The sequence below is a fragment of the Pezoporus occidentalis genome, unplaced genomic scaffold, assembly GCF_034315485.1.
Source record: "Pezoporus occidentalis ecotype Australia unplaced genomic scaffold, CSIRO_AGI_Poc_V1 ctg83, whole genome shotgun sequence".
NCBI lineage: Eukaryota > Metazoa > Chordata > Aves > Psittaciformes > Psittacidae > Pezoporus > Pezoporus occidentalis.
Window position 1 is genome coordinate 2,131,299 of NW_026916192.1, and position 26,275 is coordinate 2,157,573.

Genomic DNA, 26,275 nt, shown 5'->3' on the forward strand with positions numbered 1-26,275 from the left:
CTTATAAAGGGACACAAACAAAGCCAGTGTAAACCAACAGGTTTTAAATAAGACCACAGCTTACCCATATAAAAAAAGTCTATGCCCATATGTATTTTTAAGGCTGAAAATATAGCAAAGACATTAAAGGAAATCTAACTGTAGTTCAGTTTTCCTCTGGGCATCATGATGTAAACACTTGCTCTGCATCACAAATAATATACTCGATCAATGTTCAGCCTTTGAAAAATCTTGAACAAAGTTTCTTTCAGAATGATCAGAGGCAATCACACTGTGGGTTGCTGCTTGAAAGCTTCTACAAGTGTGTTCATGCTAACTTTCCTGTGGCTTGAATACCTCCTATGGTTACTGCAGAGATTCAATGATGTTGCTGGGTAAGTCCCACAAACGCTTTGGTAACTCTGAGGCTGGTAATCCACAGAAGAGGTCAGCTTCGCCAGCTGATGCTAGAATGCCACATAGCAAGCAAATTTTTGTAGGAATTAAACAACAGGCCTAGGCTAAGCAAGTATGAAAGAAAAGCCAACATCGAGTAACAGAAATCTGGAGATCTAGATTCCAAAATTACAGATCCAAGTATTATGCTGACACTACAACAAAATCTGCAGACGTTCAACCCTCTGATTATGTAGATGTTGCTGTACACATTATAGAGGCACTTAGTGAGCCCCCAGACAAGAAGATCAAATTTTTATGACAAATAAGTTTTATTTCTTTTGTTACACACTGAATCTGATACCCTGATTCTTCTTACATTGCAGAGGGGGTTATATATGCAAATACAAATGCCAATGTAGCGCTTCTACAGCTAGCTTTGTATCTAACCCTAAAATATCCCTGATTCAAGACAATAACAAAATATTCCTTCAAAAAAACCTCTCCAGAGACCAAAAGTGCTATCTTCTGAAGAATGCATAGTCCAAGCCTGCATTTATTATAAAATCTGGCCACTCATCCTACACCCTGCTATTGAGAACTGCCAAACTAAGCTGATTTCAGATAAGCATGATCAGCACTCACCCAGTTTATGCTGATACAAAAGCAGAATTTAGCTCTGTGATTTTGCTGCAGTTGGCTCCTACTCTAGTGCATCAAAATTATTGATCAATTTGCAGATCAATTGGAAAGGCAGCCTGAAGAACTGAGCATGAAATACTCACAGAAACCACAATTCCACAGATATTTTAAAAGTCTGCAGAAAAATAAACTTGGTGTAATGCTAGCCAATGATTTAGAAAATATTTAGATTTACAAAATAAAGGTAGAAGTCTATGATACAGAGAAACTTCTTTGTAAAGGGGAGGATGTGTTCCTGGAAGAGAGCTGCCCCCAAAATTGCTATTAATTCAGCTATAAAAATCTTTTCACTTTTAAGGGTAAAAGTTGTAGCAATACCAGTCATTTTAGTACTTCAACTACTAAAAAGGAGGAAGAATATTCATAAACTTAAAATGGCAAAACCAAAATCTAGACCATAAATGGCAGCAACACTTACTACTTCCCAGAAACTAGTTTGGCCTTGCTGTTTTATTCATAATAACCAGAAGCTATAGGGCAATTACAGAGTCCGTAATTGAAAGATAGTTATACAGAGAGATGATACATTTCATTCATTCCATCTAAAACTGACTTTATATAACATCAGTTACTGTAAAACTTCACTCATCACAGAAGCAACGGTCACCTCCACAGCAGAGCAACTGCTCACATTATAAAGCAATTACTGGCTTTTCTACACAGGGAAACTTTTGCTGAATGTAACTGACCCAAGCTGGAAATCTGCCAGCACACCAGCTCATAACTGCTTCTCCAACAAAAACAAGCTTCCATCAGAATTATAATGACCAGAGGTGCTCAGGGCCTTGGTTTTTTACTTCTCTTAAAGCTGGCACTGCCAGCCACTTGGTGTCTTCTGTAATGACATTATGATGCTCTGAAGCACTAGCAGGAGACTGAACTTTATATCCTACTAAAAGATATCTAACAAAGGTTATAGTTACAGCTCCTTGTTAAACATAGCCACTAGGTCTGAAAGGGCATTTTTACACCCTTTTGTATCTGCTGTGGGCATTAATTGCAGATATTACTTAGAAGGCTAGGCTTCTTCTTGAAATATCAGAATTGTATTTAAATATTGAAAAGCCAAACGACAGCAAAGACTAGTTCAAATCAGTTTCTTTGAGAAGATCATAATCAGCACTGGAAACAGTACTGGTGATCTTTTTACTACTTCATTGCCTAATACGTAGAAAAAGCTGCTCCAGCTACCCATGAATTGCTTGTGCTGGTTTTGGCTGGGATAGAATTATTTTTCTTCACAGTACTTGCTATGGGGTTGTGTTTCAGATTTGTGCTGGAAGCAATGCTGATAACTCAGTGCTTGCTTGAATAAACTTCTTTAAGTCTAAAACCCTTAAATTCACTAAGCCGTATTTACTGGTTAAATAATCAACAGTCCAGCACAAAACCTATCAACATTTTTTTTTTCAGTCAATAGAATTGCTTAAAATCTCTTCTTTTTTGTCTGTAATATTCTCATTGGGTTTTATACATTGACTCTTCTGAAAGAGAGAAAATTAAAAGTGCCACAAACTGTTGCAGACATATTAGTCTTCCAGTTACTGTAAACCAACAGTCAAATGCACTAGTCATTTGCTTATAAGCTTCAGGAATGTGTTTTGAAAATGAAGACAGCCATTAAAGATGACAGACCCCTGCCTCTTCCCTCCTCAAATCAGGAAATTTATTTCTCCCCCTACTCCACCTACTGGTCTGCTGTTGGCTCTGCCTTGAGAGCTTCCTCTAAAGCATCAGGTTTCTTGACCCTCTTCCTCATTAGCCCTCTCCTACAGCTTCCTTCTACCAAATGGTATCAGGTAGGGTGAAGTGCCACTGCTCCCCATTCCTTTTGGCAGTTCAGCAGAGAACACGGCATGATGGAGAAGGATGGTGAAGTACCTGAAAGTACTCAGTTCTCTCCTTTTATGTTCAAGATATGCTCAGAGTAATGGAGAAGAGCAAGGAAAGACTCCTTTCCCATTTTAATAGAATATAAAATGAACAGTGATAAAATAAGAGTTCAAAGTGAAGGCTTACAGAAGAAGCTATAGCTCATGTATCATCCCTCTGCGGTTGCTCTCAGTGTGCTCACGATGCACTCTGTGCTGTAAATGATAAATGGCCTAAACCAGACCTCTCCTAGGCACTGGGTACAACAACACCTCCAAAAGCCACTGTAAGAGAATGCTGCCTGCTTAATTTTTCCTCCCAAGCTCTCCATGACATTTTTGGAATAAGAAAACTTTTCTTCTTCACAGGTCCCACCCTAGAACCAAGCACTTTTGCTATAATCCTGATAACAGGAGAGAAGGACATCAGTGACAACCACATGCCTTTTTTTGGTTTTGAAGTGTTTCAATCCATAGCTCCCCATAGGAGGCAGACACGTTACTATGTAAATTTTAGCAAACACAAAAGCTAAAGTTTCATTAGTAGGACTTCAATCCTCCTAATTCTGTGGCCCCTCATTTCTTTTATTTTTGGAGGTATGCCTTACCTCTATCTTTCTTGCTACTGCCCTCTAGAACACAGCTTTATATCGCCTCACTTCAGTGTCTTGACCTGTGCTTTCTGCTCTGGTTTAGTGTGCCAAAGCCCGCTGCTATCACAGCTTTCTTGGACCATTCCTCAGCACCCCGGCACTGTCTAAAACTATCTCAACTCTTGCCACTTGTTTTTTCACCTCTAAAGAGCTTGTCACCTTGAACTGATTTCGAATGCGGGCTCACCTCATGATGGTCAGACAGCCAAAATCAATGGCAGTCTCATTTGAACCTCTTTCTCACAAAGGTTTCCTCACCCAGGAGGTTCTGCAACAATTTCACGGTTCTAGGACAAAATAGGCAAAAGTAGGACCTTTGGAATGCTTTGAGCTCCACCAAGTTCTTGCACACAGAAAACAAGCTTGTCACATTTCTTAAGTGATGGTGAGGTATGAAAGACGACTAAGATTTTCTATTTTTATTCTTTTAAACAAATAGATATGATTTAGGCCAGGTTTTCTGTATCATTAAGCCAGTTACAATCCCCACAACACATCTCAGAATTGCAGATTCTTCTGTTAAATACTGTCCTTACTTTAAGGTGAGAAGCAGGTGCTCTCCCTGACTACATGGCTTTTGTTCAATGGAGAAGATTGCTAAACCTCATGATTCTGAATCCGAATTCCATTTGGATGTCAGGCAGAAACCCTGCAGAATTAAGGCACAAAGACTCGATACTATAAGCAGGTCACATTTATCATATAGATTCTACTTATGAATTCCTGCAGATCGGAGTGAAAGTTTACAGATAGTAATTTTCAAAGGCAGGAGTTTATCAGAATAGTCGGTATTCAATATTAAAGATCTTCCTTCCTCCAAATTTAAAGTAAGGTTGCAGGAGTGCTTAAAATAAAAATATTATGTATATAATGTCAGTGGAAAGGAATAAAACCTAAAATATTGAGATGTTGAGCCTTAAACACATCATTATTTCTTGTTGACTGCCTTTATGTCTCAAGTTTTGGTCTCTAGGCTACCCATACGCTGTAACCCCTTTACACTAATACATTACCACTACTGCTTTCAGAATTTTTCAATTGATTTGGAAGAAAAGCAAGTTTTAATTATTTTTTTTTTTTGCCCTAAAGACAATGGTTTTCTCTCTATCTTCAATCAAACATTCTTAAAACCCAAACTCTGTCTTTATTGTGCTTATTTCCCTATTTACCATTTTGTTCACATCATGTGGAAATTAAGATGAGTTAAATAATTCCTGATTTACTCATCTATCTACCCATAAGAGTTTGGGAAAAAAAAAAAAGAAAAAAAAAGAAATCTTTTAAATCTTTTCCTTACCCTTTATAAAAAAAGCCTTTAAAACCAGATTCCTTCATGTCTTTAGAAAAAAAGCATTTGGCAGAACCCACCTAATGAAATCTTGCCATTAATGGTTACAGTGAAAACATTAGAAAAGCCTCACTTGTCATATACAATATGAAATAAATATCAACAGTCTGCATGTATGCTGAAAAAACACCAAAGACAGAGTTGGCCTGAGGCTGCAATTAAACCCACCATACATCACTCACAGCAGACGTGACTCTTATGGAAAAAAAAATTAAGAGAGAATGAGAAGGAGGAAGACAGCCAACAGATAGAGCCACTCTCACCTGCGCTCAGCCCTATCGGTTGCGTCCGCATCATAGAACCTGATAATGCTTCCTTAATGCTTATGTTTCCCCTCCCCACTTTCTTTTTTCTGGAGGGAGAGGGAAGGAGTGGTATTCCCTATGTTTCTCAACCTTCCCCTTTGCTCTCCTGCTCATGCTTGCCAATAGTGGGCCCACCTTCCAGCTGTGGGACAAAAGGGCAGGTACCTCAGAAAATCATTTCACACCACGAAGGGCAAAAACCAAAGATCAGGGAAAGACATTGCTGGTGATATTTCACAGGTCATAGCTACTACATCAAATTTTTAAGTGCCTAAGTGAATTAGTTAAACATGTTTAACTTTCAACTGAAAGCTGGGCAGTTATAAAACCCTGAAGTCTTGAAACTAAGGCAAAGTAACGTCACTAGCTGCAGATGCTTAATACCAAACACAAACACCTGCAGAAATATTAACAAGATGAGGATCTCAGGCTCTCAATTGATTGTATAGACAGAGTACAGAACACAATGACACCAGAGATACTGTCACTGATTAGAGATGAACTATAACCTACTGAACCTATGTTTCTGCTTTGTCATTAATGCATGCTAAGGTTGTTTCTATTTTGCTGTAAAAGGTACAACAACAAAGAACTTTAAATGCTTGTAATTTTCCAGCTAGAACGTGTAACAAAAAAGAATCTTATAAAAGAACTAACATGTGGGCTGAATAGGTAAAAGAGAAAAAAATAGAAAATAAAATAAATTGGTCTAGTAACATTTAAACGATGGCAAATGTAAGTTTAATATAAAACCATATTGGAACAATTGAGAATCATGAGAGGTTGATTTATTATTTATATAGCATACTAAAAGTTATCTGTAAAGGAAATTGTGTAATATGCAGTAAATTAGACAAAGCTGCACTATAAATTGGGATTAAATCTTAAACTGGTTTTAATATTTAATATGCTATCATGACTTGCATTTTCAATAACGGTTGTTCAAAGTTCAGGAAGAAACTTGAAAGCAGACAGATAAGGATCAGTTCCAAACCTTGCCTCCTGGTGACACAAATTAACTCAGATCATGTCTTAATTGCCAAAACCAGACAAAACTCTGCTGAGGACCTGGTCCAAAACTCAAAGAGACTGGAAAAACTCCCATTAAACTCAATAGAGTTGAGATCACAGTAACTGCAAGTTACATAACTATTAGGGCTAGAGAAATTCTATTAACCAGGAATAAAATAATTACAAATCCATTTGGTTTCTTTCTAATTATTGTCCCAGCGGAACACTGGCAAAATTCATTCTTTGATCGGAGAAAAATTAGCATGGTAATAAAAATAATTATCAGAAAGCATGTGGAATTACGCTGTTTGACTTGAACAAAATCAGGACTAAAGTTCAAGTGCCCATTTAGATTTCAAACTACACAGTTCAGTAGAGGCAGTATCTGGGCATGAAGTGACATGGTTATATTTTTTGGGAGCATGCAGGGTGCAAGATGCACCCTAGTACATACAAGAACCCATTTCATGAGTTAAAGCTAATTTATTTATGGAATTTTACTTATGGTCATAAACACTGATTTGAAAGTATTGACATGCATGGCTTTGTCCTGCCTCAGACATTTACTATTTGCACTACTGTGAAAAAAAAAAAACAACAGTGTCTAACTTGCAGTCTATGGCCTTGACACACTGTGCAAAGAAAATAAATCAGAGTCCTTGACCAAAAGGTTTATAACTGAAGATGTCAAACAACAGACAAGTCCAGGGACAGTTCAAGGAAACCGTGACACAGCTTTGGTCAGCAATTTAGTCAGTAGTCTCAGCACACTGGCAGCCTAAATCCTGACAGGAGAGCTCTAAAGAAGAGAATGTTTTTGTTTCGTTGAGGGCTACAGGGAGCAGCAAGGGCAACAAGGAAAAGGCACCAAAATACCACAAGCTATGTGGGGCATGTGTATTAAGAAAGAAAAGTAAATCCCTTTTGCCACAGATCAAAGATGACAGGATAGGCAAATAGTCCACCAAAATATTTTCAGATGTGTATCTCTAGATCCTGTTACGTCTTAATTGACCAAATACAGCTCAGATAAATGTGAGCCAGCCTCACTATGTGAGAACACACTCGGAAATATATTTCTGGTGCTGATTATAAATATAAAAAAGAATTTATTTTTACAAAATTCTCAGCAAAAATATACCCAATCTTTACCATGATATAACATTACGATTTCCAGCCGGTTATTACTTTTATGAGCTCCATTCTTTCCTAATAGAAACTTGAATAAAAACTGGTCTGGCCAGACCTTGCTATTTTCTTTCTTTTACTGTAACCATTAAATCAGCTTTCATTTCATTACTCTAATTGTGCCTGGAAGCAGCAACTGCCACCTTAAAGTACATAACCTAATTTAAAATGCTCACATCTCATTCCACCTTAAAATATATTGCAGTACTTAGGATCGGCACAGCAGGTCAAGCTATACAAGAGCACTGTTGCGATCAGAGGACTTTTTGGCAGTTAAATCAGGAGAAAGACTGAGGCAATGTGAAAAAAGTAACATTTCTCTTGCTTAAAAGACACACAGCAGTTGACATCACCATTTTTTATTTGTACTTTAAGTGTCTCCAGAGCATTCTTATTTAGGTAGAGATTTCTCACATAAGAAACATTTCTCGGCACAGCACACAAACGTCTAATTCACTAGGATGATTTTTACCATGGGGATTATACATGTAAAGAGCCACCTTGCTGGGCTGTGAGGGAAAAATCCATAATGATGATATATATGTCTGTTTGTGCGCCGTGTACAGGCCCCTTCTCCCATGGTTTGTGACTGTCTCCCCATCTTTATCTATTTTAAACCTCCTTGTAATTGCACATTACCTCCATTTTACTAATGCAGAACTAAGACACGCAAAATTTAAGTGACTACATAACATACATAAGGGTGCAGAGACAGACCTGGGATTTAAATTTAGGTCTCCTGATTCCCAGGTGAGCACTCCATATAAACGATGTTGCTGTGCCTATTCCTTTCTTATTATATAGTTAACTGACTCACCAATATTTCTACATCCCCTACAGCATTGTTTCTGAAAGACTTTCCTCTGGCTAAAGGATTCCAGCTCCTGTAGACTCAACCATAAGCTGAATACGCTGCCTGAGGGGCCTGGGGCCAGAACTTCATTAGGAAAAACCGCAATAACAAACCTAAGTCTTGTTGCAACATTGAATAATGGGCCAAAACAACACTTAAGGACTTTAAGGACTAGGAAAGGAGCAGAAGCACATCCTACCTACCTTGCTTTTGTTAATGGAAATCCCTGCCTACAATGCTCTGTAACCCGGTGTTACCCAGACCAAGGGTAAGGAAGCCAGGGATGACAGAAAGGAGACAAATCCAGGAGGGAAATCAGGATCTGTGTGATATGGAAGGTTTAAAAGAATTCAGTACAAACGACTCAGATATCTTCCATCTGATTGCATGCATTGGAGGTAAGAGTGGGATACTTTCCTTTCTGAATTAGCTGGATAGGAAGCAACTCGCCACCACTGCTTGGAGCAGCAGCTAAGTAGCTGATATTTCACTGGCTAAACAGATACTCATTGCATCTCAAAGCCGGAAATGTCGATAAAGGACCAAGCAGTCATTGGAATGGACCTACAAAATGATTGCATCCATTCCACTTATGCTGCTGCTTTGGATATGAAACAGAAGAGACGCATCAGCAGATCTTAACCCCTCTCCAAAACTAACCCCATTTTGGACATGTACAATAGTGTAACATCTATAATTGCATACTTTTTTTTCTTCCCCTAAACACCCCTCCCCATCACCTGCCCCCAATACATTCTCAGGAAATGTACCTAAACTTCTGTGTTCAGAAAAGCCAAAATATCAATTTTGACATTTCTTCTAACCATTTTTTGCAGATATTTTTAAACCATTTTTTTTCCCCCTTCAAACAAATCAGCATATTTTTAAAATTCCTCAGTTGAAGTGTCATTGATGAAATACTCCAGGCTCAGGAACTTCGCTACGTGATAAGAATGCCTTAGCTGTTAGCTTAGGCATTCCAAAATGACAGCTTTCAGAAAACCCTAATGCTGTTTCCTTAATGTAAATCAAATGATTGAGTGGCATATGGTTATCCTGTTATGACTTACCATGCATATCTTGCTTTGCATCAATAAAATTAGAACTTGAAAAAGACAGTCCTTTAAATTGGAACATGGAAAAAGCACTAACACATTATACACATAATGTGCAAGCATGCATACATAAGCTTGATACATATTACATCTTAAATAACTCTATCCTGCTTCAGAGATAAGGAAGTAATAGGTCACTGGAGGCCCAGGGTCATTCCATCAGCCAAACTGTTGCACGTTTCCAGCAGCAGGTCATGGACTTTACATTATATTCAGTGCAGGAAGAAGCTACCTTTCAGCATCATGGATTTATTTGAATTCCCGATTATTAGGGTCCTGATTCAGAACTGTTTTTACACTTTGAATTGCTTTCACAATAGTGCCAAACATGGTGAACATTGGCCAAGTTGTCTAAACTTTCAGTGGTTTCCTTCAAATATTATTGATCCCACCTTCACATCTTTGATGAATATTACTTGTTTCCACAAAGTGCAACAGCCCAGGTAATGGAGATGCTAAACAGTTACCTCCCCAAGTACTTCAGGGGCAGAGGTTCAGAAACCTGCTACATCTCTTCCATATCCACATGCTTATTGTAATCTTGCCATCCAGCAGTAGGACACAAACACCTTCTCTCTCCCTTTTGACTATGCCTTATGTGTGCTGAATACCTGCAATTTTTAACAGGGAACCTTCCCTATGTCTTTCCTCTGAGCAGCTCTGGAGCAGAATATTTAAATCCACGAGGATTATTTTTTTTTTACCATGGAGACTATATATAGTAGAATATGTAATGTAAAGTCTTTGTGATGCCTTGGTGAGATCACAGGGTGTGGGAAAAGGCTTATTTTGAAAGAGTTGTTGGAATGTAAGCAAAAAACCACAGTTACCTGAAAAGGCAGTTGGACCTGTAAGCATCAAGGCTTTTAGCTTATATTCAGGCAGCAATCATCTCAGTAACTGGCTGATAGTTTTTGTGATGCAGTAACATTTTTGTGTATATTGGCAGCTTGCTTCTAACCTAAACTTTGTAACCCAAGTCTCTAGCATGTTTAGAATTGCAGATGTGTGTTCTGAGAATTTGCAGTGTTTGCCAGAAAGACACTATATGATATTAGCACAGTTGGTTCTGAATTTTAAACCGAAATCTGATGTGCCATGACTCACAGCCTCAGGAAAGAATTAGATGAATAGCTCATAAGGGTAGAGACACTGCCTTGAATATCTTCATAGAGGAGATATGCTGAATAATAACCATTATTTCCATATGACAAGCTACCATTCTATTTAGTATATAGTGTGCTGCTATACAAGCAGAGTGCCACACAGATAGTTCATACCTGAATTATCTTCAGTATACCTAGAGTACCAGAAATCAATGAAGCTGCAACAGTATAGACCTCACTGATGGCTTGTTCTTTCAGTTTCTGTCCAGGATGCATCACTGACACCCTTGAACAGTCCACTCTGAAATCCAGGCTGTCACAGCAACTCCACAGTTGCTAGATAAAAGCTAGGCAGGTCTCCCTGCTTGTGATGTATCACACCTCTCACTGCAACATGGGCATACTCTCAAATTACGTACGATACAATGAACCAGTATTTGTAATATAGCAGTACTTGCAACACTGTCTCAAGGTACTGAACCTTCATTCTAAATAAGAGGCGTTTAATTTACATGTACATCTTTCTTGTAGCTGTCCTTCATATTATCTAAAAATGGTAGGTGCAAAGTGAATCTGGCCCCAGGTAGATCTGGGAAGAAATTCTGTATATAAAAATAATTAGTACATATGGTTCTGAAAAGTCTGGGACATCTCATAGGCTGTGGTTGTTAGTAAACCTACAGTGACCTTATTTTCACAGTTTCCAGATTCCATCATGTGCTAGGATTTGCATTCCTCTCGCTTCTAGGGCTCAGACGCATGACAGTTGTCTTCAAGAACTTTAAGTAAACTGTCTCCAAAGAATTATAACACAGAAGTGAACAACAGCTTGTGGCAGTGTAAGACTTGTGGTCCCATGCAAGTCAATCTGTTCCAAGCATCACTATTGTAATTCTATTTGAAAGACCCAATAAATGTTCGCATAAGCTGACTGTAAATCACAAACCTTCTAATGACTTACAAGAGGATGCTGCTTTGCATGAGGAGGAGGTGCACTTTCATTTGGCTAACTTTACTACCTACCAGACTCGCATCTGGAACATCATGATTTATGGCATGTTCTCAGCCATAATCCTGTAACATGGAAATAGTTCCATAGAGTCTGCCTTTCTAGAAGGTGCCCAGACCAAAAGGTTAAATAGTAGCTGGGTTGCTGCTCTCTAACTTATCATGTATTTTGTGTTTCTTTTTTACAGTGAGAAACCTCATGACATTATTCTCAAATGTCCTGGAATTTGGCAGTAAGACCTAATAGAAAATATCAATATTAAATAATACATTATTTGCTATAATTTACATAAGAGCACCTAAAATTCCTACCAGAAATTGAAGCCCCACTGTACCCCAGTGCTATACAAATACACAGTGTGAGGCACCCTTGTTCTGGAGAGCGGTACGAGCCCAGAAGGACAAATTAGAAGGGAGATGGTGGGTTAATTTGTGTTTTGCTGTCTTTGAGGTGTTGTGTGGTGGTTCAGTTTCTGCTTTCTTTTTTCTTCCTCCCTCATACTTCTGCATCCCATTGTCTTACCAGATTGGCAAACAGCCTCTGACTAAATCTTTGTGAATAGAAGGACAATACTGAAACATCCACTCGCCTTCAATTTCTGATCACAATTATCAGAAGACAAGGACCTGTAATAGAAATAGGTACGTTTTAACAAATACCTGACAATATTTCTGGCCCTATGCTTTTGCATCCCTGAAATGTTTCTAGACTGTACCCAGGATGAGTTTGTGTGCTAATGCTTACAGATATGTCTTGTGAAAAATGTCTCCATAAATAGAAATTATCCTTTAAACATCAGTCCCTTTCCTTCCCTGCTGTGCAGCATGTTTCATTTATCACAAGGTGCAAAAAGAACCTACTGATGATAATGTCCTTTTTGCTCTTCTAGAAAGGAAACTCTCAAGCCCCTACAGCAAAATATGTCCCTATTTAACAAGTCACTGAATAAATGCAAACTCCATGGGGCTTTGCTTAATGGGGCAAGCAAGTACTTCTGTTCATCAAAGCTGAAGATACCATGGATGCCAACTTAGAAATACTCTTTTCTCCTGAAGTTCAGCTCTACACATAATAAAGGAAATAAACTTAGCTGAAAAGATACAGTTTGGGGGGGTAGGAAGTCTCCAAATTTCAGATTTTCTTTTTTTTTTTTCTCTTATGTCCTTATGCTCTCTTTTTTAAAAGACTATATACATAAAGTGAATAATATCCAGATTTCCTTCTTGTTTTCTTTTCTCTCCACTGAGATGATGTATCAACGGCATTTCTGTCATTCTTCAATTCTTGCAAATGTACAGAATGGAAAACAGAAAAAGAAATGGAAGTGAAGGGAATAAAGCAGCAGGGAAGGAATTCCAGTACCTGAATAGCAGGAGGCTTTCGTAACAATCTAAATATCATAAAAATGCTTGGGCATCTGTACATAAAGTGATTTTTCATTAGAATGAAAAATAAAGAGACATGACTTTCCATGAAAAAGTAGGCTGGAGTGAGAAGCCTTGGCTGACACCATGAGTACAGTGCTAATGAAGCAAACCTTCAGGAGTCCAACAGCAAAGTTTCAAAAGACCCGTTGTTTACTCCCATGCTGCTCACCTAATCATGATGATCAGTAAACAGCTGGAAAGGCACTTCTTTCCCTTTACAGTCCTCCTTACAATCTCTAGTAATGGATCTACAAAAACAATGACAGCTTGAACTGGACAGCTGAATATCAACACTGCTGTATTGCATCTTAAGAAATAGTGTCTCCTGGGTTATTCAAGCTCTTTCACAGGCATCTGTGGTCTTTGTCTTCTCCTGAGAAAGCAAGATGTAAGGAGAAAAGACGGGATTTTTTTTTTACTACAGTTCTTAGGTACAAAGCACGCAAAACATGAACACAACAGCAGCGACACCTCAAAGCCTCTCATTTCTTACTGCACTGTCATATCTCAGAAATCATAATGAGTTTCTCTCCTGCATATAGAGGACAACCCTAACAATACCCGTAGTCTACAATGGGTACCAAATGCCAATGTTCAAAAACACTTCCTTTCTGCATAATCTGTTATTAAGGATCTCCTGGATATTATTTTGAGGCTCATGCCAGAAGCTGCAGGGTCCAGAGAGTATCTAATGTATGGCAATGTAATAGGGAGCTCTCCAGAGAAGTATGGCTTCCAGAGCAAAGGGAAAACATTAACCTAAACATTTCTAAGGGAAAAAAATAATGGTGATAACGTGGTAACAAGATTTAGTTGCATAGAAGTAATTATTCATGTGAGCAAGGGCTTGCTTTGGCAGTTAAGTGCAATTACTGAAAGCAAGAAGTAAGTAATAATAATAAGAAATAAGCAAGAGTAATAAGCTCAAATATGCTCCTGCTTAGGGGAAAGATTTTCAGAATTCAGTGTATGGAAGTTATTAGATTATAGGAAAAATGGCACCAAAAAAAAAAGTAAGCTTTCCTTATCCGTGACATACACAGTGGACTAAACCTCCTACTTTCTGATTAGCCTTGCTTTATCACAAAGGCATTTGTTTCGAGTCATGAATGACTGGATTCAATTAAAATATAAGCCCACCTGTCAACTAAATGAAGATAGAAACTCTCTTGATATTCAGTGGAAAACACTAAAAATCACCAGTTATTACCAGAGGCAGCTATACTTAAAACTATTCTTACACGGGAATAGAATATGTTCTGTTACTGGATTAATGTAAACCATGTAGACTCTAATACAATGTTGGTGGTTAATTTAAAGAAGGAGAAAAACGACAGCACTTTCAAAGGTCCAAGGACTTTGGTTTTCTTTGCTTCTAGCAGCAAACATTACACTAGCAGCACCATGGGTATATGCAAGGGTGTCATAAATTAGAGGGTGACTTAATAAGGCAATAGGACTTTGCATCTACACTTAAAACCTGGCAATTCTTTAGCAAATGTATTGACTCAAACTGCATTTCATTCAGTGTAGTGCAGCTTTGCCAACATCTCAACTTACTTTAAAATGAACTTTGCTACATTTAAATATACATCTTCTTAGTTTCAGGCTGACTCCGAGCTTATCCCACACTGCTAAAAATAAAGCAAGGTACAAATTTTCATATATATAAATTGAGTACAATATTTCCTGATGAATTTGGTCTTGAAGTTGTACCAAACCACCTTTTTAAGCTCCTCTGAAGGAAACAAATATTAACATTTCATTTCTTACAATTCCTAAGCTCCACAGAAAAAAAACAAAACCTATATTGTATCTAATGCAACCTATAGTACAGAGTTCCAAAGGGAGACTCTATGTTACTGATGGTGCTTACAGCAGCTTCAATCAATACCAACCTTACAGTCACATATTGGATCCTGTAGCTGTTAAGGACCTATGGCTGGGGGGTGCCGATGCTTTTTTGTGACATGATCTATTTATCCTGCTCCTACAGAAGAAATGCTTTTGCTCACTGTCTTCACCAAGTGAGACTTCCCTTTAGCAGTGGGAATAGCAAGGGACATAGCAATGGAAGTTGGTCTCTCATGGGAAACTTCACTCCTCAAACAGTAAGTGGTTATTAGAACTTTACCAGGATTTCCTCAACTGTCAGGAAGCAACAATTCCCTTATTAATAATAAGCTCTACCAAATACACAGTGGTCCTGGAAAGCAGGGTGATGTTAAGCTGCTTGGAGCTTATTATTCCTGGGCTTTGGGTTTGGGGCTTTGTTTTGGTTTTCTCTTTTTTTGTGTGTGTGTGCCTTTTTGAAAAGCGGAAAACCGAAAAGGTCACTTCATGCTTCTCCGTTTTTCTTTAGTTTTACATTTAGTAGGAGTGTTCATTGCTCCTTCCATTCTTCTATTGATCTGGGTGTAGAGGAGGCACAGAGGGAAAATGACAAATAGGCTGCTTTTGTCCCTTCCCTTCTGTCATTTGTTTCATGGGTAAGTGAGTAGAAATGAAGACAGCATGGGTTCCATGCCGAATACTGAGAGCATAGAATATGGCCTCTAGCTGAAGCACAAATAATTTCTATGCATGATGAATCCTTTCAATAACAAGAGCTCTGCTAACGTGGGATCAAATCACAGTCATTAGCTCTTGGCACTGCTCTTAAAAAGATGATATAGAAATCCAAACGGCATCCAGCCATAGTCCAGTATCACACACACCAGCCAGTTTCTCAGATGGTAATTTACTTCTCATCAATGTACTGGTATAATTAGAAAAAAAAAGCCATCTGATAGGATAAACTCCTCTAAAAGCAATAGTCTGCTTAAGAAAATGATGGATCATTCTAAAATAAGGGGCTGTGGTGTAATTCTACTGAAGCATGAATTGACTCTGAGACAATATCAAGACCTGTAACCCTGTGTGACAAGTGATTTTCTATGGCAGGTAACAAACTTTTGAAACAAAAATCAGTTATTTAGTACTTGATATTTTCAGCCAACAGTGCCTTTTGAAACCATGATAGTCACAGACAGAGTCACAGCAGAAATACTTTCCAAATGAGTTCAGGCTCTTTGTGATCCAGAAGCTTTACGTAGTCATTTAGAAACACTTCTCCCTGCCTCAAGCTATTTTTTTCACTTTTAAAATATATTTCTAATTATTATTTTCACATAGTAGTTACTTTCCCCATTATTTAGTATTTTATCTATTGGAAAAAAATATTGTTCATACCCTGCAATGTGTGAATTACATATGCTCTTAAAATCCCCAAACAATCACTTTTCCTCGGTTTAAGCATACAGGGTATTTTATTTTTAAACAGTACTTTCTTTTGGTAACGTGCATCCATGAAGATATTTTACATTTCATTCTTAATGGATTTTTCCATTAAAAGAAAATTAGTAATTAGTAAAAAGAGTTCTACTTAGATGGCTGCTCTGTATTCCCTGTGTTACTGCTCTTTAGGGAACAGTGTATGGTAAAATAGATACTGCTGTTTTCTAAATGAGTTTCCACAGAAAATTAAACTTTGGCCTGCGTTTCACATTCTTTCATTCCAGATAAGGGATGTCACCCGTGTATATGTTTTTTTTTGCCAGTAACTGTACTAGAATAACTACTGCTTTCATAAACAGTCACTCTGCCATTGGATTTGTTTGATACACTACTAACATTCTAGGTCTGTTCAGAGTTTGCCAAATAGAAATGAACTCCATTTATTATCAAACTGGGCTGGGGAAAAACGCTGGTTAATAAATTCTCTATAAATGCCAGCTGAACAGTATGCATGTGGCCATGGTGCCCATGGGTTATGTATCACCCCTAATATCATGTTTGTGCCTTCTACTGATATTAGGGAACATGCAGTTCTCATTCTACTTAAATCAAGTCAAGATAACCTGATAATAAAAAATGGACTCCTAGACTGTGATAAAAATCCTGCTGACCAAATAATTCCAAAAATCCTTGATACCTCACTAAAACCAGAAGTGTCAATACCATGAAAAATCAAATTGAACAAAGGAGACACAACTGATTTAGTGGTTTCCTACTCTGATTTAGTGGTTTATTTCACCACAGAACACACTGCTTTCTAGATCTAGAAAGCAAACTAAAATCCTCAGGTTTGACTCGCCCAGACTGACACAGACTATACCCTCCCAGGCCAATATTCGGTAACATAACAGAAGAGACAAAAGAGGGGTGCCATGGTTAGCTGATAACTTTCCCTGTTGTTATCTGCATTACATATAGACATGGCACTGAAGCAGACTGTATTAAACTGAGCCAAAAAAATAGAGGGTAAAGTGGGACAACATTTTAAAGTCGAATCAATGCATGCTTATTTTGAAAACAAGTAATGCTGCCATATGATCTCTTCTGGAAAAAGATAAATGTTTTCTTCCAAACCTGTTTTGCTGACTTTCTATGCAACAATTAAAATAGAAGATATGGAAATAAATTCCCACTATTTTTTTTTAGTTAAAAAGAGAATGTAACTCTTTTTTTAGCAGATATTCAACTCAAAATAGAACACGACAGGCAAACATCTGCACCTAGCACTCTTCTGCTGCAAGCTACCATATTTTACATGTTCCCTCTTAAAAACTGGTATTTATTTGCTACAACGTAATATGAAGATCAAAATTAAAACAATATTTTCATCTTCTATTCAGTCAGTTTGTCTCATCTAAAAGAAAAATCAAAGCTTGAGCTATGTGATCTCAGAAAAAGGTAAATCTCATTTTTTTTTATGTACCAGGACTTCTTAGTAAGCCATTTGGCTGAATTAAGTTCAACCTTCCTTTTCTGTGACAATTCATGTCATGACATTAAAAATCACATTCCTTTATTCCTGTCATTTTAAATTATGCCATGAATATCGTAAAGTGATTCAACAGATAATTTAATAAATGCTACAGAATTATTAAAATCATAAGAGGTGACTACTTTTCACATATTCCTGTAGTTCCTCTTATGATTTCAGTGAACACTTTACATTCCCAACAGGAAAAAACAGGTGCCTTGAATATAATGGGAAATAAGTTGAGGACATAAGTCTAGGGAGGAGAAGTAACTTAAATTCCTGTCACACCATGCCTATAATCATAGCAATAGCACCATGCATGCATTCATTAAGGAAACATTCAGTTACTCTCTTGGCAATCACTTTTAAAATGATTTAGCTCAACACCCTATCCCCAAAAGCATACATCTGTACTAAAATAAGAAATAAATAATTTAGAGATATAAATGTTTATTGAAAACATTTGCATCTGACTCAATCAAGTGTTTAGTTGTATACTTTTCAGTCTGACTATTTTACTTCCATGTTGTTGCTTAGTTTTTAAATGAGAAATTTAGGTTCCATTTTTCAAACAGAGCACTTTCCTGTTCCTTCCGTCTTCTGGCAGTAGTCCCAATCTGGTTGCTAGAAGAGAACTTGGAGTTTCCTATTGGAAACACGAATTGAAAGTATATGCATAGGTTTGGACAGATCTTATATTAAATCGTAAAATCAAAGAGCGGTAATACAATTCATATGACATCTGAATGGAACTGCCTTTGCAAAGCAAGCCTGACTCATCCAACAGAGACGGTGCCTACTATCATGGAGACCAGACAAACCTGCACCAGACTGAAACACATTTCAGCAACATGTTTGGGTCAGAGTAAGTCACTTTGAATCAGGGACCTCTCAGAGCTAACACAATCCAATCTTTCTTCATATAAAGAAGTTGGCACAAGCGCTCCTAATCTCTGCTTGTTTCTCTCTTGTATCATCCTTTGTATCACTCAACACTCAAAGTGTAATACTTTTCTGAGTAGCAGAAAATGAATTGTCATTCCAATCTGCTTAGAAACCTTGTATTAAGGTACTGAGTAAGCCTTAACTCCTTCAAGATCCCAAGAAACCACTACCCAAGCAACTAGATAACTTGTTCCAAAGACAGCTAGTCTGCTCCCATACCAGCATTATTTGGTAAGTGAGCAACAAAAAACACAGTCATTCAGAGCAAGTTTCCCATGGGGGGGGGGGGGGGCAGACATGGAAGCAGCAACAGAATCAACAATCCCCATCACCTCTAAGTCCAGGGACTGCATTCCCAAGTACAGTTTCTACTTTGACTTTTCCTGATAAGTTACCAATAGAGTGCACGATGTGTATTTCCTTAATGGACTAGTTATTTAGTCTATCAAGTTGACCTTCTGTTTATTTCCTGAAGGCAAAACAGTTACATGCATTGAGGTTCCACACTGTGTCAGATCACATATACCACAACACCTTCAGCATTAACTTGCAATGGTTTACCAAGTTACCAAAAGAAATTAACTTTTTCTTTCCTACAGCATGTTTTCTTTCAATGTATCATATGGAGCTCTAACAATGCCACTGCAATATGCCACAGAAAGCCGTACAACCAAATCAGTTATCAACTATCACAGTTATTAGTTTCTATTTTTATTAGGAATATATCTCAAGACTAGAACCCATTTTGCTAGACAATGTGTAAAATATACATACTAAAATTTACTCTATATACTAAGGTGTACAGACTAAAATTATTTTGATTCATTTCCTTTACTTGAACAGTAATCCGCTATCATGAATGTATTGTGTTAAATGCTGCACATTTTTTCCAATCTAAATATTTACAGGAAAAAATAGAAAAAGGAGCTAGTAAATGGGAAAACAACACTACAATTAATTCTGCCTCATGAATAAGAAGGCAGAAAGAGATTAAATTACTACATTCAAGGACGGACACACACACACACACACACACACACACACACCCCCCCACACCGAGTGAGTGAGTGGCAAGGCTGGGAATTGAATTTCATTTCCTGAATCCTACTTCAATATCTTAAATACAATCCCACCCATCCTTTCAGCCTACCTGTTTTCATTTAGACTAATTTGTTGAATGTCCAGTCAAAGAAAAGCTATAATAAATGTGCTTAACAAAAGCTATTTAGTAAGGAAAAGGAGGAAAAGAGGAGCCTCCAAAATAAGTTACGGAGCTAACTATGTGTAAAATTAGATATTTTAAATCTTTCAGTTGAAGTAATATTAAATATACATACAAGGTTGTGGAGAGTGTAGGAATACTGAAGGGGGAAGAACCTTTCAGTAGCGCTGGAGTTGGAAAGGAAAGAGAGAACTGAATGTAGAGCACAGCAGTGAAAAGAGGGATGGGAGAAAGGGAAGGCTGTGGCAGCAGGACAATGAATGAAAGGCTGCCCTAGTGAAAAATAACTTCATGTCAGACATAACACTGCAGACCACCTTGGCCAACGGACCCTGCTTATACTTTTCAAGTAAGTGAGGTCTGATGGTCCTTCTTCCTGCCTCTCCCACCTGGAATTACACTTTTTGTCACTGCAGCTTCCAGCAAGATTTCTACCATGTGATGAAACACTTCTTTTAACAATCACTTTTTTTTTTTCACAGGAAGTATAGATCTTTACACCTCAGATTTACTCTTTTCCTAGAGACATGTCTGAGGATGGATACATTCAGTGCTGCTCACCACAACTGCAGCACTTGAGCTGAATACACAGAAGGAAAACAGCACAAGAAACCTTCTCACTGCCTCGTTGCATTTTTTTGTGATTTTAACCCTTTCCCTTTGCAGCTAAAAAGTCAGTATCTCTGGGGAAACAGAGTTTGCCTAATACACATTTCTACCTAAACTAGTTGAAAACTACTGACTCAAACCATGGGATCTACAAATCTGTGCTTGCCTAAAGTGTCAAACAAAATCTAGTCTGGTGACAGAGAATTTACTTTTGTTAGAATTTGACTGTAGACAGTGCAACTCCTATGAAAGGCACTGAGACTGCTTAGACACAGTCAACTTCACAAAATAAAAGCCTAGGTTCAGCACAAAATGAGGAGACAAAATCATCTCTATTATCCTTTGGGTTGAAGTTATGAAATCACCTTTTATTCACGGTATTAGCGACAGCCCTTGTAGAGATTTTGCACACTGCTTACGGTAATACATAAATTGCTGGTTTTCAGCTCACGCACACTCATGGTTTCATTCTTGAATTTTAGATGTTGAAAAAGTTCCTGAGTTACTCCAGAAGGAGAATTTACCACTATAGATAAATCTAATTTTCAGAATGACTGTTTGTCAGATTCCATATTGTTCAGATCTTATTCATTAAAACTGTTAGAGAGCATAAAGTTGCTTACTCTAACTCACATGTAGCAGCTTGGCATACAGATGTTTGAGATTCAGTAGTCAAAAATCCCACAAAGGAAATTCACAGCTATTATGGAAATCTTTGTTACATTCATTTTCAATTGTATTCCTGAATATCTCTGTGCATCCAATTTCAAATCTAATTGTCTGAAGGACAAACTGGAATAAGCTATATAGGATCATTTTTTTTAAATATGAAAATTCTAAAATATTATGAGATGCTTTATTTTTTCTTTATGAAAAAATGTATTTTAAAATATAACTTGAAATTTTTATACCTTTGAATCCAGAATATTCCAGCAAATTCCATTCTTGTTTAGCACATGCTTTTTGTTCACTTTATGATCTTCTTAAAATCATCCAGTCAGATCTTTATGAGCTGATGTATTTAGTTTATAAAGTACATGAGAAGAAAGCAACACAAACCATTTCCTACCTAGGAAGCAATGACTATTAAACTAACTCTTGTCTGTCTATCCACTAATTACAGGAAGCCCCACTTCAGATAATTACAAGTAAACAAAGCACCAGGCCCTTATTTCTCTCCCAGTCAAGCCTCACCTCCAGAAAAACCAAGACAGATTCTACAGACTTTTATGTATGAGTAACCTTTATTCAGGCAAATCTTCTTAATAAAGTCAGTATTTCAATTACAAAGCCAGCAACAACTCACATGTAAAGTTCTACTGTACTGAACCCACTGAAAAGATTACAATGATAGAGAATCATCTAACTTTATGTATTGTAAGTTATGGTTCAAAATCTTTTGAATTCATTAGCTCAACAACAAGGCTCCCACTGCATGCTAATCATTCAATGCACCTTTCTTTCTTGAGAGCAAGGACCAAATCAAATATATTCTTTTTAATTTGGTTTGCGAAGAAACTACATATAGTTTTGGAACTCAAATAATCAGGAGTAGCTCATGGAGTAGTAATATTCTGCTGGGAATCTTATACAGTGAAGAGAAAAACTCTGAATAATTTACACTCAAATCAGCCTGATTTACAACCTTCTGTTCTATCACTGTGGTAGAGAGTACAGGAATGAATCCTCACAGGAAATCTACTTTTAACAAAAGAAAAAGTTACTAAGCTCCAAAGACTGACTAGGGCAACTTAACCCTGATAACGAGACACATAAATCCCAAAGACTCCAAGAAATAAAACAAAGACGAAGTTCTCACAATAGCTACCAACTGGCTATTCCTATCTAAACTACAACAATGCCATAATGGATCTGGTCCCCATGGTGCCAGGTGCTGTGCAAACACAGAACAAATTGACTCTCAGGCAAAGGATCTTGCAATCAAAGTACAAAACAGTAAAAAAAGAAGACAGATACAGATGAACACTAGAGTCCAAGGAAACAAAACCCCAGCATTAGCAAGGGCAGGAGACCACAATGCAGCAAGCCTTGTTATTGTTGAGTTTCCTGTAGCAAAGGAGAGATTGAAGGCACACAGAGGGAGGAATGCATCTTTCTGTTTACAAGGAGCCTTTGTCAAGCACAAGAGCAGCACAGAAGAAATCACAAGAGACTTCACACTGAGCTCATGGATGCTGCTGTCACCGGCCACTGCTCCAACACCTGCATTTGAAAATTTCCACCAGTTCTGAAGGCAAATGTTTAGACTCTTACATAGGCAAAAACATCACTGAAAAAACAGTGTTTACCAGAGCACAGAATGAGTAAAGGCTGAACAAGATCCTCAGGTAGTATAGCCTAACTTTGAGAAAAGATTCCTTTGTAAGGAATTTGGGGACACTTACTGCAAATATGGCTCTGTTGAAAAAAAACCCAAACCAACCAAACAAACAAAACAACTGCATTTTAAGCTCTTAAAACCTTACTGTTTAGCAGGGGATTAATTCTTGAATATTCATAATTTTCCTGAATTTGGAATGCATACTGGAAAATGAAAAATCAGGAGATGTCAGAAACAGGGAAAACAGCCAGACTTCTCCAGTGTGAAACATATGTGCTTGGTTTGTTCAAAACTAAGGAGAAAGAAATTCTTTACAGCACATAGGTAAGCTATTTACAAACACAAACCTCCCACTGAGATCTTCACCTTCCCTGCAGTCAATTCCTTGACATCAGCTCAGGCATTACCTACATAAATGACCCTCCTGCTATAACAGCCATGTGCAGAACACAGAGTGCAGAGATCCTCCCCCATTTAGGAAGACAAGGATTTGGCCTTCAGGAGGCTTCTGACTGCAATCAGCTATTGATATTGATATATGTCAGATGTATACAGCAGTTACTTACACTGCATAATTGTTCCATGAAGATAATCTGCTCTTTGTGGGGATGAGCAACACAGACAATAGCCATGAACACAAGAAAATGGTTTGCTATACCTGAAGAGGCAGCTTCCAGAAGAGAGACTGGAAAGGCTGTATGCTCCCCTCAACAGAAGGCTCAAACAACTGCTGTGAGGTTTTTAAAACTATTCTACAAATCAGTTCCCAAGGATCAGCTGCCAAGGATAAGCTTTGGAAAGGATGTTTATTAAATCTCCTCTTCAAATGCAAAGGTATAAAAGACAAAAAAGGAAAACAGTTACTGCTTTTCAAGGGAATATCTAGTTCCTAAAAGTTGATGATATTTCTCATACACACTAACAAATTTCATTTAAGAGCACTGATGAATGAAAGCAGAATCTCCTATGATATATTCTGCACAGACAGCATTGCTTATGTAAAGACAGGGAGATGAACTGAGAATAATCTGAATTTCTTTATCAGAACTGTAGATACATGCGACTAGAGGCATTTAGACATAGCCTTCAAATTCAAACAGTGTGTAACTCATACACTCTTTAAGGTATTCCATAGTTTTGTATTACAGCTTTAAATAAAGGCATTTATGAGAGAGAAACACTGGCATTATGTATTATTCCTCATGAAATTATTTTATGTATTATAATTATTGTGATTGGAGGACTGAGTTCTGGAATAGCCTCTCTCCTTTCCTTGGGCATTCAGATTATCTGTAGGAAAAAGGACACGGGTGTTTTAAAGGCAATATGTTTGGGTCCTGCTAAAATACCATGACAACCTTCAGAATTATTCACCTTCAAAGCTTTTCCAGAGTAATCTGTAAAGAAACATCAAATATTTCATACTATTAAGGCAGAAAATGAAAAGTGTTCTGTTTCATGCTTAATTTTTTTTGTAATTATAAATCTGTTGGTAAACAGTACCATAACAGGCTTTGCTTTGTGCCTGCTTATGCTTTTGAACTATTTGAGTTTTAATATGTTTTCAATACAAACAACATGATAATAATTAACTGTTCTTGGAAATGACTGGCTAGATGGGTTCATCCCAAAATAAACTTTAGCATTCATCACATACACCTGTTAGTAAAGGACATTAAAGAAAATAGACAAAAAAAACAGTCTGGCAAATTTTAAGCTTCAGAACAAGAGTAATCAATTATAACTAGAAAAATTTAATATTAATTCTACTATAACTATAGTCCTTTCAGAGAAATCAGGAAGAGTTTTCAATTAAAACCACTTTTTGTATAAAAATGTTAAGCTAGCATATAGGTAGCATCTCACAAAACTCATTTTATTATACTCTCTCATATGTACTCCTGAAAAGAAGATGTTTAGCTTTCTCTTGAGTATTTTTGCTTTCTGTTGCTCTTTTTTGAGGTTCATGATCACTTAAGGGGGGGGGGGGGTGAATTTAAACATTTTTATTAACAAAATGAAAGACTGAATTCACTGACAGCCTACCCTGTATGGTAGAAGAGCGTCTTTTGTTCTGCTTCACTGTTGCAGTACATTCTCCTTAAAGTAGGAGTAAGCACTATCCACATGATGACAATCAAGTCCATTATCAAAAGAACCTTCCTATTTATATATGAAATATGTAAAATTAGAAATACACTTTGAAAACAGTCTGTCCTTTAGGAGTCTTTGCTCACGTCCACATTCAGTCTTTATTGATCAAAGCATCATCATGTCCTCTAAAATCTCAAGTATGGAGCAGTATTCTGCATAATCTCACATCTGCTGAGTTGTTAACAACTCCACCACCAGCCCCACGAGGCCTATGGATTTGCAGAACAAACAGAACTTGGAACTTCTATATCAGCAGAAACAAGCATAAATATTTGCTGGATATCAGAGAGTCCATAGTTCAGTAACAAGTATTAAGTAAAACAGGGGTTTGTGCGTAAGATACATAGTTCAGTTTATATGGCCTTACATACAAATTCAGCCAGTTTGGTATTTTTGCTTGAATTAATAAGAAAGTTCAAGTAGCCATGCCCCTTCCAACCATTTTATCAGACCAAACAGACAACAAACTCTAAGGCTCCTCCATCACTGTAACCTGAGTAAAAAGGGAAAGCCTACTAGGCTGTATTTAAGTAGAGTGTTTACCCCTTCAGACAGAGTGACTATGTTATAAATACAAATTTAAGGACCAGCCTAGGTAGGTGCCTGTGAAGTAGTGAGCATTGTGGCAATTCCTCACTGGAGTCTGTCAAGACTGCATAATCCTGAAGATATGCTTTATAGTGGAGATAGGAAGCTAGTTGTCACTCAAATCAAGCCATGAGCTGCATAGAACAATTCGAACCGCAGATTGGAATTCCCCTATAGCCCTCCCTCTCCCAGCAAATCAGCTCCTAAAAAGAGTCAGAAAGTGACTGAGTAATCTTATAGTGAAATATATATTTAAAGTAGTCTGTAAGAACAAGAAGAGAGTGGACAGTTGTGAAATAAAGAACTTGAAGTCAGAATTTGACTGAGAAACGAGGGTATTTTTTATCTAAACATGTTGCCCACAAGTTTGAAAGAAGTCTTGTAAATTATTGGCCTTGATTTTTAACAGAACATTTTACTGAAAATAATTTAACAATCTTTCCACACTTACTCCTAGAATCACTGAAGGTGTAAATACCCTTGTTGTATATTGGTACCTTTTGATACACAAACATCTGGCTTTATTTGTCAACTTGTATTCCCTTCCTTTTGTCAAGTTTTTAAATTGGCTGAGAGAATGCTTTAGTTCACATTTGTTTCTTGGAAGCATTATTATACCTTTGGATGTCATTCCCATGACAAACCT

General features: G+C 37.4%; 1 long non-coding RNA gene across 2 annotated transcripts in view; it reads right to left on the reverse strand.

Moving 5' to 3' along the window:
* LOC134156212 (uncharacterized) overlaps nt 1-26,275 on the reverse strand; it is a 160,038-nt gene that overhangs the window by 124,705 nt on the left and 9,058 nt on the right. Inside the window, exon 3 of one of the 2 annotated variants that reach the window (XR_009961856.1) lies at nt 13,132-13,211. The exons of the other annotated variant lie outside the window; for it this stretch is intronic. This is a non-coding gene — a long non-coding RNA (uncharacterized LOC134156212). Of the gene's footprint in view, nt 1-13,131; nt 13,212-26,275 lie in introns of those variants that run through there. 2 annotated transcript variants of the gene reach the window in all.